The 15,470-nt window shown below is 50.0% G+C and overlaps 1 long non-coding RNA gene across 1 annotated transcript; it reads left to right on the top strand.

The window, feature by feature from the left end:
- Positions 1 to 10,741: 10,741 nt before the first annotated feature.
- On the top strand, positions 10,742 to 14,200 carry LOC121137530. Its single transcript, XR_005874806.1, has 3 exons — positions 10,742 to 10,906; positions 12,638 to 12,751; positions 13,883 to 14,200. It is a non-coding gene; the product is annotated as an uncharacterized LOC121137530 (long non-coding RNA).
- Positions 14,201 to 15,470: the final 1,270 nt, after the last annotated feature.

Below are 15,470 nucleotides of genomic sequence, written 5' to 3'. Positions count from 1 at the left end.
GTTTTTCGATTGTATGAGTGTTTTACCCCCATGTGTGCATAAACCATGTGCCTGCAGCGCCCACAGAGGCCAGAGGAGGGCATCAGATCTCCAGGAGCTGTAGCTACAGAGAGTTGTGTCAGCGATCATGCCAGGGCTGGAAATGGAACCCAGGGCCTTTGGAAGAGCTGTCAGTGCTCTCAACTGCTGAGCTGTTTCTCCGGGCCCAGCGCCGGAATATAGGTACAAATGAGATATTTAGGGATGAGCCCATCAGCTTATTTGTGTTCAGACATACCTGTGCAGTTTTAATACACTGAGTGTGCCTGCATTTTGACTTTGTGCTTTCCCGTAAGATCAGGGGTGGAATTTTCCACCTGTTACACCGAGCTAGCGCTCAGAAGGTTTGGAGCCTTTTGGATTTTCAGACTTGGGGTGTTCAAGCTGTGCTTCTAAAAGACCCTTGATTTTTAAAACTGCAGATGTCTGGTTTGTAAAGATGGCTCAGTAGTTAGGGGTGTTTGTAAAGATGGCTCAGTGGTTAGAGGGTGTTTGTTTGGAGAGATTGCTCAGTGGTTAGGGGTGTTCTGCTCTTTTGGATGACACACAGCTGCTTGTCAACTCCAACTCTAGGCACCTGGTACCCTCTTCTAGCTTCAGAGGGCACCAGCACACGCAGAACAGGCACAAATAAATAAAATAAAAATCTTTTTTTAATATATTTTTTTAGTGAGAAGTTTTATTAGGAAGGGGAGGGAAGGGGGGAAGGAAAGAGAAAGGAGAGACACAGAGACAGAGAAAGAGGAGACAGAAGAGAAGAGGGAGACAGGAAATGTCCTGTCTAACCCTTAAAAATATTTTTAACTAAAAAAAAAAAAGGCAGGTCTGAGAGCAGCCTCCAGACCCAGGCTGTGCCGTTAAAGTCTGCCCAGGCAGCTCAGCTGTGCATTTTTTATTTCAAATCCCCGCTCTACCACTAACATGGCAGCTTACTTCACTCCGCTAGCCCTGGCCCTTTGGAAAGGGTGCAGCCATATGGTTCAGCAAGTTTCTTTTCCCTGTGGCTGAAATACCAGACAGAAGGAACCTAAGGAGAAGAACTCATTTTAGCTCATGACTTAAGTAGGTACAGTCCACTGTGTCTTAGATTTCCGTTGTTGTAATAAAAACCATCATGACCAAAGGCAACTTGGAAAGGAAAGCTCGTTTGTCTCACATGTCCCAGGGCCACAGTCAGAAACCAAGGCAGGAGCTGACACAGAAGCCAGGGAGGGGCGCTGCTCACTGGCTTGCCCTCCCTGGCTTGCTCAGCCTGCTTTCTTATATCACCAAAAATACGCCAGCCCACTGGTGGTAACACCACAGTGACCTGGGTCCTTCCATGTGAGTGATTAATCAAGAAATTGCCTACAGACTTGCCTACAGGCAACCTGATGGGGGCATTTTCTCAGCTGAGGGTCTCAGGTAACTCTAGCTTGTTAGGCTGATGAAAAACTGCCCAAGATTCATGGTAGCAGAAGCCTGTGGCCGGGACCGAGCAGGACCAGGAAGCAGAGAGAAATGGATGCTGACACTTGGCATCCTTCCTTCCTTTTCTCTTTGTATTTTGTCTGGGACCCCAGCCCATGGAGTGGCACCATCCACATCCAGGGAGGCGATTTCCTCCTCAGCCAAACCTTTCTGGAGATGTCCACATACCCGGAGGTGTGTCTCCTAGGTGCTTCCAAATCCAGCCTTGTTGATGGGTAAGATGGCATCACGTTCTACCTTCTTGTAAGGGTTTTGCTTTATTGGGTCTAGGATAATATGCACAAAGAAATAAACCATACATGCATTTCCCCCTCTAGGTGGCCTGTCCCACCCCATCATTTCAGAGCCTGCCTAGAGGCTACAGTGATGGAGATTGCCTGTATTCATATTGCATTCCTGGAGAACTTTCTTTGCCTTGGCATAAGTAGAACGTGCTTGGTATTTAACCCTCCCAACTCACTTACTTCCCGGAAAGTGTACCTCTGAGTGGCAAGTTCCCCAGTGGCCCCCAGAATTCCCTGCAGGGTTACATGACTAAGGTTCATGCAGCCAGCGTGGTAGCTTGCTTGACTGATAACGTGTCTTTTATTAGCTTGACCTCCATCCCACAGGTCATTGCCCCATGACCCTAACACGGTCCTTTCACTGACCAAATAAACTGCTCAGGCCAATATTCTTGTGCCAGGGTCAGCTTCCGGGGGATCCAGAGGAAGACAAGTATTTAATGCAGCACAGGAATACAGCCTGTGATCAGCTCAAGCTCAGACTGTGTGTGTGTGTGTGTGTGTGTGTGTGTGTGTGTGTGTGTGTGTGTGTGCTTGCCTTAGTGAAAGCCACAGAGAAAAAAACTAGCCCCCTTTGAAAAGACATCTGCGTTATCAAAATCTCAGGATGACTGTCTCTGCTCTCCAGCCATTTCCGGTTCCAACGGGAGTTAAGTGGAGAGCGGTCACGAGGCAGTGCTCAGGAGAGATCAGCCAGTTCGAGCGCACCCACGGTGGTGACCACAGGACCCCACACTCGAACACTACCCACCGGAGGACACAGGGAGAAATGTGGGGTGAGGGGGTACGATCTGCTGTGAGGTGTAAGCTGGAACCAACCTCTGGAAAACTTCCTGGCGGCGCTAAGCCACGTTCAAAATCCATTGCCCCTGTCTGCACACACAAACGCTCACAAAGCACCTGGGGGTTCACGCTGGTGGTTTCATCCTGGGAAGCTGGCTACGCTGGCGTGTTCCCCTTAGAAGGTAGATCTGGAAGCTGAGACAGTGCCGTCCGGATAATACACACCAGGGATTCATTATCCAAATAATGGGCACAGGTTGCGATTCCCTCAAGTTCTACAACACCCTCCCACTCCACGGAGCCCACGGCACAAGGGGAGGAGTGGGAAAAGCAGGAGCCAGAGCCAGAGTGAGATTTACAAAAAGATCCCATTACATAAAGTGAAAACAGACACAAGGCAGAGCATGTGTAAGGATGTGGAGCAAACGGATTTGAAATTGCCGTGGGCCGTGGAGTGGGAGGGTGTTGTAGAACTTGAGGGAATCGCAACCTGTGCCCAAAACAGGTCTAGTCAACCTGGCCTCAATAAGCCCGTAAAAAGTGTAATTTCTAATAGCAGAAGAGGAACAAAGAGATCTAGCAAACCTCAAAGTCCATCTTAGGGTCCTGAAGGGAGATCAAAGTTTAAATCGAGGGCCAAGGAGACCCACATGGAAACAGCCCTGGTCAAGGAGGGGAACTGCCACCACTGACCCGTCGCTGTCTGGGCTTCAATCTCACCTGTCAGGGGGTTTGTTAGAACTGTGTGAAATGTCCTTCGAAGAGACATGCTCCCTCTCCACCTAGAGCATTTTCCTTCTCCCAGTATGAGGTTAATTCCTAAAGAAATTCTCATTTCTTCGGGGTCCATTGTTCCCACAATCTGATAGTGTCTTTAGAACATCTTCGACTCTGCCAGGCCTGTTGCAAGGGATCTCAGAGCCAATCAGAAAAGGTAACTGGAAGAAACAACCGCTTGGTGGGAAAGATTTCAACTAAGCCTTGCAAAGTAGGGCGCGGGGACAGGGGCAGAGGGCCTGGTGGTCATGTGCAAAGCCCTGGGTTCAAACCCCATCATGTCAGGGTGGGGGGTCCCAAATTATAACTACATACCGATATATTATAAAATAACCATACGATACATATTAATATGTGTATAACGATGGGAAAAAACACACTTTAAGGGAAGAGACTCACTAATCTGATATCAGAACTTTGTTTACAGATGGTAAACAAAAGACATGTAAAAAAAAAGAAGAGAAAACCAGAGACTGGGGAAAAGCCCTCCTCGAGGAGGAGGCCGTGCAGAGGCCAGGCATGGCTGAAGGCTTGTCTCGTGGACAGATCAAGTGGTGATAAAAACCCTTAAGTGGCTGTGCATCTCTGTGGGCTTTTCACTGGTCACCATGAGTCACACTTTGCCCTGACACAACTAATCTCCTTTCTTCCTTGTCTCTTTCGCTCCACCCCTGAACTCTGAGGGAAGCCGAGGTCCCCACCCACCGGTCTGACCCTCAGTTTCCTCTCTGTAGGATGATAACAGGTGAGGTTCACAGCCACACCCAGTGTTCAGGGAGCCATAAATATGCAGCAAATGTTTATGTAAATGCATTGAAGTTGCTAAACAGCAACAGCTCCTGTGTGGTGGAGGCCTGACCTCTCACTCCACCATAGGCGCTATTGTTCTTATTTTGCTGCCACCGATGAGGAGACTGAATTTTGCCGATGTGTCCGAGTGGGATGGAAGTCCCGCTCACGTTCTGGGCCTCCTGTGGCATCTCCCAGCCACCCCCACCCCGTTCCTCTCCCTCCCTTTCTGTAGTGGGTGCCTCTGTGTGTGTTGGGGTGTGTGTGTGTGTGTGCAGTTCTTATAGCCCAAGCTGACCTTGAACTCGCTACATAGCTCAGGACGGCCTAGCACTCCTGATCCTGCTGCCTCCATCTCTCCAGTGCTGGAATGACAGAGTCATGTCACAATGCCTGGCTCCTTATGAAACCACTGGGAACCCTGAGAATTTGCACAAGAGGCAGGGTGAGTCTCTCTGAAAGAAATGTAGTGCCCAGCATGGCAGTGGAGCCTGCGCCACCACCCCCACCGCCACCCCCACCCCACCCCCGCTTCTTCAGTGCACACTGCTGCTCTGTGCTGTAGCCGAGGCCCCTAGGCTGCCTTTCTCTCTGAACTCAGGCAGTCCTGGCCCTGTATCCCCACCCCTCATTGTGGATCTCCTTTCCCAATGGCCTCCTGATGGGGAAGCCCTGTATATGTCAATAAAGCACTGTTGGCCAATAGGGAAGCAAGATAGGTGGGACTAGGAGTCCAGGAGGACTCTGGGTAGGAGAAACATAGGGAGTCATCATGTAGCCCACCAGAGAAGTAAGATGTCCGTCCAGTAAGAGAAATACTTAGATGGGTTAAATACTTATGTCAGAGCTAGCCAGTAAGAAACAAGCAAGGCCAACAGCGTCATAATTAATACAGCGCCTTGTGTGTTATTTGGGGACTACAACGCGGCAGAGCCCAGGCGACTGGTGGGGAAAAACCAAAGCAGCTGGCAAGGAAAAGGCTTCTCTCTACAGCCTCCGACCCAGATGTTACGATCTGTGGGGTCATCAGGAGCCCCGCATTTGCATCTGTGGACAACAGGGGGCTCTACAGGTTTTAAAAGACAGCAGGTGTCATGACACACACACACACACCAAATACCACACACACACCATACACATACATACATGCCCCACATACTCACACAACACACAAGTTCCCCACACGCCATAGAAACATACATACACCCCACATACCACATGCATGCATAGCGTGCACACACACACACACACACACACACACACACCATAAAATACGGTGGACTGATACCAGATTGCTCAGGGTGTCAGAGTAGGACCTCCCTGGACTCTGCTCAGGGAGCAACTGAGTCACAGGTGGAGGAGTAGTGTGTCCTGACTTACCTGTGTTCTAGAGTTGCCGGCAGGGGTGTGGAGTGTGGGGGTGGGGTGTGGGATGGTAGGGCACTAAGCTTGGGAACTTCCAAGGCCTGGGGGAGGTGGCTCAGGAGGCCAGCCTTTGCCCGCGGGCTCTGCAGGCTGGCCCGACTCCGCTGTCTGTCCCCTCACACTGGCCACACACCGGGCATCCTTGGCTCAGTCTTGAGAAATAAATGCTGGCTGGCCTACTGTTGGGTGGGTGAGGTGGCTTCTTTAGAAGTGGCCGAGACAGTCAGAAAGTCTGTGTACTATGTTCCCCCATGCTCCCTGCCAGGCCCCACATCGTCTCTTCACCCGAAAGCGTTTAAAACCTCTCCAGCTAGGCAGGCGGTGTGGCACACACCTTTAATCCCGGCACCCAGGAGCAGAGGCAGGTGGATCTCTGTGAGTTCGAGATCAGCCTGGTCTACAAGAGCTAGTTCCAGGACAAGCTCCAAAGCCACAGAGAAACCCTGTCTTGAAAAACCAAAAAAAATTTTGAAAAAAAAACACCTCTCCAACTAATCAAGACCTAATGAGGCCAATGCAACCAACATGTGAACACCCCCAGCTCCCACAGGGTAAAGAGAGTAAGGGTCCTTTCAGCTCAAAGGTGCTGTGATCCGCATGGGCTGTGCCTTCCGTGGGGTAGAAGGGAGGAGGGGGTCTACACCCACCATCTGTATTCCAACACTGACAGAGGAGTCCAGGAATCAGGCAGACCCAGAATTTATGTCTGTGTTGATTGGCATAACCAAGCACCCTTTACCCACGGAGCCATTTCCCTGGCCCTGGTAAAAAAAAAATACTTTTATGCAAATTACAATGATCTCCGGGTCTGTGTGGCACGCAGACTCAGATCATCACTTGGTTGTCAGCAGCAGGGCCGGGGTTCGAATTCAAGTTCTATTATTTGTTGTGTCAGTGTTGTCCCTGCACTCTATCGAGAACAGTGTAAGGATAGACAGGAGACCCGACCTGGAACTGCCCCCCCCACACACACCCCAACTCCCATCCCCATCAGGGCTCAGGGAGCTCAGGTCAAGCTTGGTCTGGCTTGTGAGACCTGCTGACTGTCCCCCAGGGGTTTCAGGGCCCCTCCCGAAGTCCATCAAACATCATGTGGCCCCTCGAAGCCGGGGAATACAATATGGCAGATAAAGTGCTTTGAATTTCAGAAGCCCCTGGAAGGGCTTTCTTTAGCCTGGTAATTTTACTTTCTCCTTTTCAAACCTCTCTGAGAAGGATGTAAGTTAATTGATCAGACTGAAGCTGTGAGTTCCTTGTTCTCTTTCTGCAGCTGCATGAAAGTGAGCATCTGTGATGTGCGAGGATTAACCTTCCTCAGCCCCTCGCTCTGAGCAGAGGGAGGGAACCACCAAGGCATTTACAGCTGTGAGAACTGCCTGGGGGTGCAGGCCAGGGCAGGAGGAGATCTCTCCTCCTCTTCTACTGTTTTGGGGAATCCATCCCAGGATAGGTAAGGCAAGAGAGCACACCAGTTAATATGCAGTCTCTTGGAGACAAGAAGCAGCACATACTCCATGTTCCCCTGCAAGACTGAACCCTGGACTCAACCCCCACCCTCCCCAGCCCAGCTTCTCCCTTTCATAATCCCGCGTACAGCTGGAGAGGGTCTGTGGGGGACGGTTTGAGTTTGTCCTGGGTGTGTGAATGAGGTGGACCAGGGATCTAGGGTGTGGGGACAACAAGCATGGCTAACAAGGAAAAGGGTTTGGGACATTTCTTGTTTTATTTGGGGAAGTTCTCCTTCGCTGAGCTGGGCGGGTTCGATCTTGCTAACCCTGAAGCTGGAGCTTCCCTGATACAACTATGACAATAGGTGAGTTTCAGCTTATCCAGGAGGGCTCCCTGCGGTGCCAGAGTTGAGCCCCCTGAGCTATTCAGACCCAAGGCACTGAGTCCAGCCCACTCCTACCTGCACCCACCCTCTTCTGCTCAGCTCAAAGGTTCTGTGTGTGTTCCAGACTCAGCCAGACGCTTCTCATTTCCTGGGAGTCCACAGATGGGGTGCCTCACCCACCCTCTGCTTGCTCACCCCGCAAGTCAGCTCAGAATTAGGTTTGCTGTTCACTTGATGCGGAAGAGAAAGAGGAGAGGACAGAGAGGCTGGCTGCGTCTGACATAGGGACACCCTTCACTGTCTCCGGCCATCGGGAAGGTCGAGTAAAGAGGGTCTTTCCTCTCTGTGCTCACCTCGCTAACTACACACCCCAGTGTGACTCAGTCTGCCCAGCATCTGGCCTGGTCTCCACCCCCAAGTCTCCCTGGCCCTTCTCTTCCTTCTGACCCCCAGACCACAGATGGTAGCAGAGGCAGCTAGACATCCTCTATCCTGGCTGAAATGCCACTTCTCCCTTGCTGGGCCGGTCACCTCCCATCTCTTCCCACAGGGTTAGTTTTATGAATAAGGCCGGGGGGGGGGGACCTTGGCGGATCCCACGGCAGGGGCAGGTGAGGGTGAGTGAGGGGGAGGGACAAACACGCCAGACAGACAGCTTAAGTGAGAAGTTTTATTAGAAAGGGAAAGGGGGGCAGGGAGGAGAAAAGAGGTAAAGAGACACAGAGACAGAGAGAGGACAGAAGAGAAGAGGGAGACAGGAAAAGTCCTGTCTGCCCCAGGGGAACAGCGGGAAAGAGCAGAGAGAGAGAGAGAGAGAGAGAGAGAGAGAGAGAGAGAGAGAGAGAGAGAGAGAGAGAGAGAGAGAGCGCAAGTGGGCAGAGGTCTTTCTTTTAAAGGGGTCCTTTGCACCTGGGCTGATCTGGATACTGATGGAATGCATTCTGCCAGGTGACAGGGGCAGGGCAGCATAATGCCCGAATCTCTTCATCTCTTCTCTCTCTCTCTCTCTCTCTCTCTCTCTCACACACACACACACACACACACACACACGCATGCATCACCCGGATGCATCTTTTTCACAGATTTGTGCTTTTTGGTAGAACCATTGGCACCTTGGAGTCAGAGAATTCTGCTGTAGGGAAACCGCAAATCTTCCTGGTTGTGTTGGAAGTAACAGAATCCCGCACTTGGTGATGATGGAACTCAGTCTGCCCTGTGTGGTGTGTTCAGATCGTATTCACCACAGGTGTTGTTTTTTATCTAAGTAGTTCTATTACCAAGTAAAGACTTGGGAGTCAGATGCCGGGGTGAAACCCTGCTAGATCAGAGAAGCCAACAAGGGGCCAGTTGACCTTCCTTTTTTGCCAAAGACCCAGCAAGAGAGTGTCTCTCCACCCATCCCAAACCAAAAAAGACCATGAATGCCTAAGTCCCTCCCTACTCCTTCCTGTGTATCTATCTATACATCTTCCCAGGTCCCCTGTACTCTCTATGGCTAACTCTTGTCAACTAGTCACTGGCTGTGCCCCCTGATCCAAGGTTAATGTTATTAACACAGCCTGGCAGTTTCACAGTGCAATCAAATATCCTGCAACACACGGGCACTCTCCTGTTTCATCTCTGTAAGCCCGAAAAAGGAGACAGAGGCAGCCGGGGTCATCGTTTCCCCTCGACAGTTGGGGAAACTGAGGCAACAGACAAGTGCTTTGCTCAGAACCCTTCCTAATACAGCCTGTACTCTCTCAGGGCTCCTGTTCAGTGATGGCTGGCTTCCCCTGTGCCAGGGTCCTCATGCTTACCCATGACGTGACCAACCCTTTGCCCATTCCCAGTAAAAACTCTAGAGATAACATGGAACAGTGTCTCAGAGGCTGCTCTGCCCCTGACCTCAGGGTAGAGGGGGCCATAAGCGTGAGGAGGGACAATTCCTGGGAGCTTGCAAGAATCAGATCTGAGTCACAAGTAGAGCCAAAGTTATCTGATTCCTCCACGAACACCAGAACCATAGGCCTAAGCCTCTCTCCAGACCTCTGCAGCCCAAATGTTGGTCCTCAGTATGTGTTGTGGTAAAAGATTTAGGGCACTTTCAAAGGAGTTGAGAGCACTAAAAATGTCCCATGATCTGAGTACTACGCTCTGCATGGAGACCCTCTGCCCAACAGGCTCCCCTGCAACCTTCGGGGAAGCAGCCAGGAAGCTGGGCTTTGGTATGAACACTCACGTGTTCAAGCAGCCATCAATGATACTGACTGTAGGATTACCATTTCCTGAAAGCTCCCCTGACTCTTGTCTGGGGTTGGAAAGATGGCTCTGGCTGTTAAGAGCACTGGCTGCTCTTACAGAGGACCCAAGTTTGGTTCCCAGAACCCACATGGTGGCTCACAACCACCTGTGCCTCCAGTGTTAGCAGATTTAATGCCCTCTTGTGACCTCTGCAGGCACTACACAGACATTGTGCATATGTATACATGCAGACACTCATAAAATGAAAATAAGTCTCTTAAAAAGACAAAATCATCTCTGTTTTTATTTGTCTCTGCCTCTATCAGTCTTTTTCTCTCCTTCTCTCCCTCCCTCCCCCCCCTCTCTTCCCACCCCTCCACCCCCCCCAATCACACTGGTTCTGCTTGGGCTAGTTGTCCATCCCCGTTGCTTTTCCTCTCATTAAAACTAATACTTTTCTCTGTACCCAGAACGTGTACATTCACAGTAGTCCTAGTGCCTTTTAAAAAATTCAGCGACTTTTCTTATCAATTTAATTATTTCAACACATTGTTCGAGTTAATTAATTTTTCAGAGTTGATTTAATTTTGTAGTCACAAAGGGTTTTTAAGCTCAAGGAAAAAAATTTTTAAAGAGTCAATAGTACAAAATGAGTGTGCTTGCTATTGAAGTTTGAGCTGTTCAAGAAAGATGTATCTGCATTAGCCAGTCAATGCACCCGCCACCACCCACATGTTGATCTCCTAATATTTTGTGTATTTCTTTTTGTTCACTTTATTTAAAAAATGTAAGTGAAAATGTGTGATTTATGCATATTTGCATCCCTTTTCTCCCTTGACATCATGAATATTTTACAATGTAATTAAGAACCCTAAGTGCAGTTTCAGTGGCCTCTTAGCATTCATTTCACGTTCTGTGAATTGTTTACGAAACCCTAACTTGCCAGCATTTAGCATATCCTGTTCCTTCCCTATCATGGGAGCACAGAGACAAACATGTCTGTGTGAACCTTTGACCCCAATATGTCTGTTTTCTCCAGCAGCTTCTTAGAATCCAAGTTCCTGGGTGAAAGGGCACAGGCTCAAGTTTTGGAGTTTCTTGACACCAGTTGCTAAATTGCCTTCCCAAAAGGGTGGAAGAGTGTAGCTGCCACTATTGTGTCTGCACACGGGTCTTCGAGAGAGCTTCGAGAACTGGCTGGTTTCTTTGTCCCTTCTGGTGACCTGAGCAAGCATCCTTCCCCCGCTGTTTTAAGTGATGATGGTCCGTCCCTGCGCTCTCGGTGAGTTTGGTGCAATCCTGCCCGTGGTGGTAAGCTATTCATCAGTTACCAGGCATCCTTGCATCTCTTACATCTTTTAATTTTTTTATCTATTTAATTCTTGTGTTTATGTGTGTGAGAGTGACGTAAGGTCAGCGTGTGTGTCCTGGGAATCGGGTCTGCATCCTGGCCAAGAGCAGCAAGTGCTCCTAACCACGGAGCCCTCTCTCCAGCCCGTCTGCTGTTACATCTTTGGCAGACTTTCCTCTTTGATTTACCTTCACCTCTTTGTTTTATGAAGTTACTGGTGAGTGGACAGAAGTCATCTTCTCCTTTGAAATGAGCCGAATAACAAAGATAAATATAAAAACATAGATCAAAGCTTCGGGTAAGAAATAGAAAGCACAGGAAGGTGCTGCGAGCGTCTTGCTCTGATTTGTCTGAAGTGCATCTACGAGTCCAGCCACACATGTGGCTCTCTGTGGATATTTTTCCTCTCAAATAGCTTTAAGAAATACCCCAGCAGTAACAATCCTCGTTGATGTACCCAGTGTTGCATGGATTGTGTGCCAAGGATGTCTACCCACACTAAGTGCCTGGATTTCTTTCTAGTCCCTGTGACTGACAGAGCATCCAAGAGCAACTTAAGGGAGAAAGGGCTATTCTGACTTAGCATTCTGGAGGGGTATAGTTCATCATGGCTGGGAAGATACCGCCACAGGCAGGGACGGCCTGGTGGCAGGAGTAGGAAGCCGGCTGGTCACATTGTATCCATACCCCAGCAGCAAAGAGGAATGGGAAGTGGGGTCAGGTTACAAGCCTCCTGGATCACCCCTGGTGACCACTTCCTTCAGTGAGGCCCCGCCTCCTAAAGGTTCCACATCCTTCCCAAACAATCCCACCAGCTGGGGACCACGCCAATGGGACATTTCGCCTTCAAAAATCCTGTGCCTGCCAGTTCCCACTTTCTCAATTCTCAGGGAGGAATGCCCCAAGTCTGGCAGTGCAGCCTTCAACATTTCGCATACGGACTGTTAGATGTGCACGCTTCCCAGGGTTCTAGCCTGAGGCTGGGTTCCTATCACCCCTCACTCCTCAGCAACCCTGCTGCCTGACAGGCGCCCTCTTCCTAGCAGATCTGTTTTTATTTCCGTGGTGTTAGCGGTTGAACCCTGGGCCTTACAGCACACCAGACAAGCTTTCTGTCACTGACCTATGCTCCCTGACCACTGCCCAAACATGAAGATCCAGCCCACCCTATCCCTCAGTTTTAGACCAGCTGCTTCCCAAAAGCCTGTGTGAAGAGAGATCTCACAATGCCTCATTCCAAAGCTGAACAACTCACCCATTTCACCACAGTTCCTATGGCTTACAGGCTACCTCCACAGCCTGTATTTTGTTTATCTATTTGGTGGCCTGAGGATCAAACTCAGGGCCTAATGCATGCCAGACTACCCCTGATCCTGCAGCTGTGGATCCAGAAGGCTGGCCCCTGCAAGTGTTCCAGTAACTCACAGATGAGGTAGCTGTTGGGGTGAATGCATGAGGCAGGACAACAGCAGGGTGGCTGAGATGAGTCTCAGCAAGGGTTCGGTGTTGACCGTGGTACAGCAGAAGTCAGAGGCCTCGAACCAGACCAGTGACTCCTTGCAATGAACATTTGCAAGCAAAGCCTGTTTGTGCAAAGGGGTACACTGTGTGGCACCCCGCAGATTCCAGTGCCACTACGATAAACTAACGTGTGCTGGGCAGGCAGGAAGGATGGAGGAGTGGAGCAGTCCATGCGTGCCCAACAGAACGAAGAGGAGGCAGCTGTGACAGGAGCAGGAGAAGGCTCGGGCTGGTAGAGGAGCAGGTTGTGCCCAGGTGGGTCATTGAGATGATTTTGTTGTTGCTGTTTTTATGTTTTGAGTTTCCTTTGGAGGGGGTTGCAAGGGTGGAGGGCAGATATGAAAGGACTTGGGACTGGGGTGCATGATGCGAAGTTCCCAAAGAATCAATAAAAACTTATATTTAAAAAAATTACGCATTCGGATTACTTAGTGGTTTCGGGACTGCCAGCAGTCGAGGAGGCTGGATTTGTAGTCAGAGGCTCTCAAAAGAGAAAGCTCTGGGCCCAGGTAGGTTTAATGGGGATTTTACCAAACACCAAATAGTCCTGAGGCTTTGATGTTTTTCAAGTGCTCCAGCTGAATGACCTCAAGATGTAACCCTCTCCTTGGTCATTGTGGCCTAAAACGCACCTCGCACTTTGTGCGTCTGTATTTCTGTCTTCAGTGTGGAGCATTAGAATATTCTAGGCTTGTATGCTCTTTAAACAGCTATGGCACTTACTTCGTATTCCCTATTGCTCTGCTTGAATGCTATCCCCCCCCCATCTCTCCCCACAATGGCTTTGTGCATGGAATTTGAAGCATGAAGATGGAAACAGGCAGTCCTCTGAGCATAGCATGGCACGGCCTGTCGGATTTCTGGCAACAACAACAAAAAGAAGGAAAAGAGGGAGGGAGGGAGGGAGGGAGGGAGGGAGGGAAGGAGGGAGGGAGGAAGGGAGGAAAAAAAAGAAACCAAGATGGTAGATCGGGTATGGGTGGCATACTTTTCGGGCCTAGCATTGGAGAGACAGAGGCAGGAGGATTGCTTGTGAGACACAGTGAGTTCAAGGACAATCTGAGATGACAAATCTGCTTTTACCTAATAGGGAAGAAAAGAAGACAGTAGGACAACTGTGAAAACTTTCAATTAAACGTTTATTTAGTGATTGGGGGGGGGGTTGCCACGGGGCACATGTGGGGGTCGGCTCTCTCCTTGTGTCATGAAGGTCCCAGGGGTTGAACGAGGGTTGTTGATTCATCTTTACCCACTGTCAATTTGGTCACTGTCATTTGGTCACATTTACCCCCAAGGGTCCCTGTGTGGCTGGAGAGGGCATTAACATTGCTCTGTGGGGTCATGAACGCTTGACTCCTCAACAATTCCTCTCCCTCTCCACCACAGCAAGGCAGAGGCCCGATGCAGCTTGGGGCACACACAGTAGAAGTCCCTGCTGGATCCCAAGGCTGTGTTCCCGGCTCAGGCTGCACATCCACCTCGCCCAGGGAATGTTCTCCTGCACTCCGGGAGAGTCCAAGTCAGGAGGCTGAGGCCAGGTCATGCTTCTAACATGGAACCTGTAACCTGGGGCGTCTCTTGGTCTCCCGGAGCAGGCCTAAGGCAACCCTGGGACCCACGGGAAGGCTTCTTCCTCTGGATGTTTTCATAGAACATTCTCTCTTGTTGTCCTTTCCTGAAAAAATAAACAAAGTCCAGAGTTCATCTCCATTGTGATTTCCTGGGGAGTAGTTTGGGTCCTCAGCTGGACCCACAGCCAGGACTAGGAGCTTAAAAAAAATGCAGGAGGGGCTGGAGAGATGGCTCAGAGGTTAAGAGCACTGCCTGCTCTTCCAGAGGTCCTGAGTTCAATTCCCAGCAACCACATGGTGGCTCACAACCATCTACAATTCAATCTGGTGTATATGTAATAAATAAATAAATCTTAAAAAAAAGTAAAAAAAAAAAAGTAAAAAAAAAAATGCAGGAAGAGAAGCTGCTGTTTCTCCCTGGAGCTGGCACTGGCACCTCCCAGAACAGCAGGCTAGACTTTTGCAAAGCAGTCTTTTCTATTTCAGTGTGTGTGTGTGTGTGTGTGTGTGTGTGTGTGTGTGTGTGTGTGTGCCTGTTTGTGCACATGTAAAACTGTGTGGGATGCACATAGATGTGAGCTGTTGATACCACATATTTTTCTCAGCGCTCCCCACCCTATTTTTTTTAAAGATTTATATGCATGAATATTTGCCCACATGTGTGACTGTGCACCCTGGGAGGCCAGAAGAGGGTACCGGATCCCCTGGAACTGGAGTTTGCAGATGGTTGTGAGCCATCATGTGGGTGCTGGAAACCCAACCAGAGTCTTCTTCAAGAACCATGACTGCTCTTAACCTCTGAGCCATCTCTCCAGCTCCTCGCCACCTTATTTTGTGAGACAGGGTCTCTCACTGAATACAGCTGGCTCGAGGCATCTGGATGTCTGCCTCCACTCCCAGAACCTAGTTTTTATGTGAACTCAGACCCTCACAAGTGCATGCAAGCATTCACTGAGCCTTCTCTCCCGGCCCCAGAAACGCCTTTTCTGTCTCAGGCTGGCACCTCCCTGGGCTCTCCCTAGCCTGTCCCCTCCTATCTCCAAGTCTCTTTGTCCAGCCTTGTGTCCTTTGCCTCCAAGCTCATGAACGTGCTAGTGAGCCTTTGCTGAGCCAGACCTTCTGCCCAGAGGTGGCTCTCCACGGATGGAGCACATCTGGTGAACCGGCCTTCCGTCTTACCTGACAGTCAGCACACACTGTCAACTCTCACCTGTGCTTTGTTCAACCCTTGATCTGTTGAAGCAGCAGGTGGTGAGACAGTGGCCAAAGGTTAACCGATTTTTATCTCGGCATTGCACTCCCAACAGCTCAGGGGAACCCAGGAACGGAGTTCCAAGGCAGCAAGGCCTGTCATTTTCCAGGTCCATTCTTAGACGGGCCATTCTGTTGTTGCCCCATGAGGC

This window comes from Mesocricetus auratus, unplaced genomic scaffold, assembly GCF_017639785.1.
Source record: "Mesocricetus auratus isolate SY011 unplaced genomic scaffold, BCM_Maur_2.0 Super-Scaffold_100691, whole genome shotgun sequence".
Lineage (NCBI taxonomy): Eukaryota > Metazoa > Chordata > Mammalia > Rodentia > Cricetidae > Mesocricetus > Mesocricetus auratus.
Note: the sequence above shows the minus strand (reverse complement) of the source record. Positions and strands in the feature narration are given on the sequence as shown.